This window comes from Coloeus monedula (genome assembly GCF_965178545.1).
Source record: "Coloeus monedula genome assembly, chromosome: 2".
Taxonomy (NCBI): Eukaryota; Metazoa; Chordata; class Aves; order Passeriformes; family Corvidae; genus Coloeus; species Coloeus monedula.
In genome coordinates, this window is record NC_138782.1 from 101,386,067 (window position 1) to 101,392,066 (window position 6,000).

Sequence of the window (6,000 nt, forward strand, 5' to 3'; positions counted from 1 at the left end):
CCAGTGAAATGCAACAGTTTTTCTGGAGCAAAATCAATTTACCATAGTTTGATTGGAGTAGTAGTTTAACAAAAGTCTTTAGAAAACCAGAAGGAATGCAATACTTTACAGGACACTTAGAAGAATATGTATTTTTACAGATGGATGTTTGTGTTTAAAAATAATATACCAGAAAGACATAGTTTCTCAAACTTTCAGGTCAAATACCAAAGCACACCAAGAGGCAAGAGGGTGTGTTCAGCTAGATTGTCTGAGGCTGAGGTTATCAAGAGACCTCCCTTAATTCATCCAGGCTTTCCAGGCTGATCAAAGTCAATAGGACTGTTCAGCTGGGGTGGGCCAGCTCAGTCCTGTTCTCTCCCTCAGGGCACTTCCAATGTCCTCTAATTGCTCCCCGGATTTACTAATTGCTGTTTGATTTTCCTCCTTTAGTCACCTTTGATGTTCTGTTGTTCCTTACAGAGTCTCTGGCTAGAATTAAGTAATTTAAGAGAGTAGACAACCCTGTGAACGGGAATGCAGACAAATAAGTACTAAAAAGAGAATAAAATGTTCTTTGCCGCAGGGGGCCAACTCCGAGTTACAATACCAGTAAAATTGGGGGTCTTGATTTCTAACTCAGGTTATTGTATCATGACCAAAATATCATATTTGCAGCCATGCTCTTCTCCTATTGGCCCTTGAATTTATAGTGACCTGCCAAGAAAGCAAAACAGCCATTTCAGATGCAAGACTTAGATAAGAGTAAGCAAAACAGGGTGTCCTAAAGAAAGAAGTGGAGAAAAAAATCCACTACTAAAACCTGCAGTGATATGGGCACTTTTTACATGTAAATCAATGTACAATTCTCTTCAGTTGCACAGACAGTTGTCATATTCTCCAGGATCCTTGCTGTACATGCTCCACTGGCCTCCACTCATCAGTTTGTCTCATCAACAAAATACACATTTGGCTGTTTTGGTTCCTTTCTCTCTTTTTGCATAGCTTGGGGAAAACATAAATTATTCCCATCCAGTTCTGACTGAAAGCAGCAATATCTTTAAAATATGAGTTAAGGCTCTATTATTTATCCTTACCATTTGAAAGTTAGGTGGAAGAATTATAAAATATTAGCAATTTTTTTTTCCCTGCTGATTGTTCTGGTTTTCTTTGTTTTTCTTTCATTGCCAATTCTCATTCTATTCTCACTCTCATTTTTCTAGCAGAACAACAGCCAAAAAAGATCTTAGGGAGTAATGAGGGTGAAAGAGACAGGTTTGTTGTTTGATTTTTAATTACTTTTTTTATGTTTTATCAAAAAACCAAAATATTTGAAAACCCCAGTGCAATTAAGATGTCCTATTCTGTGGAGAAACAGACCAGAAGAGACCTTGTCCTCTTTAACAAGTATCTATTAAGAAGCTGACAGGCATTTTAGGACAAAATACTAGCCCTTAAATGGAAAAAAAAATCCCTGTATCATTTATCAGACCAATGTGAACAACACACTTCTAACATTTATTTGTAACTTTTTTCAGAGGCACCAGAATTAAAAGGACACAGCCCTTATTTCTCCATTTCAAGCTTCCTTTTTTCATTCTTCTTCAAGCTTTCCCTGCCCTTTCTCTTCAATGCACAAGGGTTTTAGGACTTAGATTAAAAAACTAGAACGTCAGAAGGTGCTTGAGTGATTCCTAGCTCCGTTTCTGTTTTTGAGTCATGGTGTTCATTTTATTTGACTGTTATAAATTTGTGTTATTGAAAAATACCAAGGAAGGTGAACCCTGTGGCACAGAAGCACAAGGGTTGCTCCTTTGTGTGAACGCAGGGGCCTGGAGCAGTTAGTGTTTGAGAGACTTGGAGCAAGACAGCTGGAGTTACTTCTCAGAAAGGGTTTGAGGAGCCTCCTAGGACCAAGGGGCAGAACTCAGAAAGCTGTTGGTTAGCTTGGAAGTAAGGACATGCTTGCAAGGAGCTCATGAGAAACCTGAAAAATCCTTTTATTTCTGTTCTAGGTGTTTAAAAAATAAAACTCCTACTTTTGTTAAAACCTGTCTTTTTCTGTTTAAAATATTTTTGGTCTTCTTTTGGAAGAGAATGCCTAGGCAGATTCTCCTCAAAGACAGCTCAGGACCTTGCCACACTCACATTTTGTAGTCCTGCTCCTTAGTCATACTTTCTCTTGACTGCAGTGAGATTTGGAGGAAGAGCACTTGGAACATTTAAAACAGGTCATTTAATAGATGAGTATTATAGTATATACTGTGAGTATATATGCTGCTATATGTTAGTTTATAGTATTATAGGTAGCATATATACGTTACCTTTTTATTTTACCTTTTTTATTTTACCTTTTATCTATGTTTTATCTAAATTTACCATTTTTATTTTACCTGTAACCTATGGATTGTTTTATTTAACAGTATTTAATCAGTATTTAACTGTGTAACAGATTCCTTAAGAAATAGTGGGTGAATTCAAATTGCAGTTCCAAAAATCAAGGTTTATCCAGGATTTTCAAAGCAAAGCATGTGAGAACAATGATTTCCCAAGGTGTTGATCATCTCTGTTCAGACAGCTGCTGATCATGTGTGGACAAGATGCACCATGGGATGGTTTTCACGATCCCTATCTACAAATGAGATCACCTCCTGTGATAGTTGCAGTGCTAGCAGGCTCACCTGAGTCAGCACATCCAATGATAGGTGCAACCTTTGCCATGAATATTGCTATCATTTCTTGCTTATTTACCCACCTACCCTGAAAGATTCCCCTTTCATGCCAGTCAGCTCAAAATGGCTTAAAATTATACAGTCACAAAAGTTATGACTACAAAAACTTAGCAGTTCTGCTGATACTGCAGTATCTGTTTTCAGACATACCACATTCTGCTCTTAGTTTTAAGTATTTTGCATCAGCTGTCCTACAGTAAATGCAATTTATTAAAAAGAAATTTCTCTCTTCTGGAATTAATTATTCTTCTAGATAGTATATTCCAGACCTTCCTCCTAGGATAGAAATTCAGCTTAAGTAATTTTCAGAAATTGGCCTCACATGTATTCTGATAACCACAGATGGTGCAAATGAGAAAGAGTGGAATAACTGGAAGGGAATTTCAGAAGATAATTTTTTTTTAAAGGACCATATAACTAAGCAGGTGAGAATCAGAGAAACTGGCACCTGACAGAAATAAGTTTCTCCTGAATAGGTTTGAATTGGTTAAATTTGCTGCTATTACTGTTGCCATGCCATTTTCCTGGGAGGAGCAGCAAAACTAGGTTTTACTGTGAACCTTTCTTTTTGTAGTTTACTGAAAGTGCTAGTGAAATAAAGATAAAATTCCTTCTTGGTCCAAGAAGTATAGCATAGAAAGGCTCTCCATCTTTTCTTAGGAAACATAAAGTTTTGGGGTATCAGCATTTTTAATCAGAGATTAACTCTACATATATGTCTGGGTACACAGACATGAGAGGTAAATAGGTATCATGTCGTGTGTAGTCAGAAGAGCTGAAATATGTATTTTAGTAATAAAGAGTAGATATTACTCATATCTGAGCAACACCTTACTTCTGTCTAGGCCTGAACATGTTGGTGGAGGTGTTAACAATGATCTGCTTAAATATGAATGTGGCACACACATCTTGGGCATCCCTCTGGGCAGAGTCTCAGGGCTCTAAGGCATGATTGTGGATTTTGTGAAGCGGGACACTCCACAATTTAAGATTATAGGCACATGTGCACACATTAGTCTTTCATGTTGATGTTACAAGAAAAAAATTACATCTTCAGTTTCATGAATACAGAGAATAACCTCTCTAGGAAAAATGTCTCGAGCGAGGACAACGTGGTCCATACAGAAAATGATGTCTGTCTGAAAATCTGTTTTCATTTTGTTAACATCTCCTTAATGCGTAAATCCAGTAATGACTTGCACACTTCCGGTCTCTCATTATATAAGCCATGGTCAGTGAAGAACTGAATAAAAGCAATTCCATATGTTATAAGGATGAGTGAATAGCTCATTCTTTATAAGCCACATTATTTTCTAGCTCCATACTGCTCAGATACCATTGAATTTAACACATTTACTTATATTAATGAAGTAAGAAACCCATTTAAAAATAACCACAGCCAGCTCATAATCACCACAAAAAATGGAAAAAACCATACTGCTTCTTGTATTGTTCCTATTACGAATAATGGCTGGATATAAATTTATTCCTCATTTTCATACCAAATTACCACAGAAAAGGATCTAAACTGTAAGTGTTCTCTAAATCATAGTTTGAAGCAGTTAGTGCTGCTGCCACCCCAGTGAGGTCTTTGCTGCAGCTGCTGCTCTCCCAGAAGCTACTGCAGGTATTGCTTCCTCTGGGACCACTCAGTGCCAACAGCCTCAGAGCTACTGGTGAGGGAATAGAAGGACAAGCATCACCAGAGGACCCAGAAGCAAGGGAAACCCTCATGTGAGGCTACAAGATCTGACAAAGAAGATAACCTGGCTCAAGGTTCTGTCCTTCAGGGGGATACTCACTTTCTTTAAGCATCATATGGAAAGTGGGTTCTTGAGCAAAATAACAGGTCCCCGCAAATCCAGGTCATGCAACATACAGAGTGTTTCAGGGCTGAAGAAAGAAACTTCATCAGTCACCCCCACAGCACAGTTGGTTCCTCCTCAGACATGTGCTCAATGTCAGTGTGTGCAGCCCTAACGTTTGGTGTGCAGTAGGAGACAGAATATCGGCATTTTTTCGGTGAAGCAGTTTGACTTTTCAGTGTTGAGAGTTTCTTATTTTCAGATCACAAAAGTAGGACACATCTGAAGCTGATTTAAGATTAAAGCTTCTCTCAGCAGCAGCCTGAATCATGTAGCAAAAGTAGCAAAACCTTTGGACAGGGCAGAGTCCAGGGCATATGCGAAAAGGAGTAAGTGCAAGTGCCAATAGGTGAATATCAGAAAAACAAAATTACTTCTGAAAAACATCCACGTGGCATGCCTTTGGCATCCTCTAGCTCCACCATACCCCGCATCCTTTTCCTTCTTGAAAAAGCTGTCCTTTATCCCATCATGAGTGCTCCTATCTTTTTTTTGCTATTTGCTCCATTTTATATACCTGCATTTTTGATGGTCTGACTGTGCTGTTTCTTTTGCTTCTTACTGACCCTGTTTACTTGTTCTGCAGCTTCTTTTTTTCTGTTTTGATCCTTTCCCAGACAGTTTGGCTGATCATGCTTTTTGGAGGCATTTGCAAGAGGAGTGATTTTCAATGTACAGTCAGTGAATCTGGAGAATCCCCAAATTATTCCTAATCATTCATGAGAGGTAGTTAAGAAAATCAAGTCTACTAGGTTAAATATTCTGCTTAGAGATCAATTTCAATCCATTGAAAAAAGTGTCTGTAATGAAAACTCTTGCTCTAGACTTAGGTTTGGTTTTCTCCACAAAAAGTGTTTAATGAATAATTTATTGCACATGCTCCATTCCACATCATCCCCACTGCTTTTTGAGGAAGTAAAACTCTCTATATAGTAGTGACAAGACAGAGCTTGAAGTTACTTGTGCATACAGTTTCTGCCATCGTTTTTGTCTTTTTTGGTACTACCGAGGCACATAATCCCATTACTGATTTTAAATAACAAAACCAGAAATGACCAAAGATGAGAAGATTGATCAGCACAGAATTGATATATTGTACATAAAGAACTTGATGATATGATGGACTAAATAGAAAGGCAAGGTTAGAGATTGCTTGGAGATAATAGACATTTTTTTGATCTATTCCAAAACTTGATCAAAATGTAGCAGTTGGTCACAGGTTTAAGAGCTGCCAGTGAATGATCAAGAAAAAGCAAAATGTAATACAAGGATGTAGCAACATGCAAAGTATTTCTGGGCAATAGGAACAAAGAGATCTAGTGTTATTTTTGAAGACATTGCTTGGGATACTGGGCACAGGAGGCTCAAGAAGGATTAAGTCCACAAGCACAGAGCACAGCCTGTTGATCAGGACAATGGAAAAA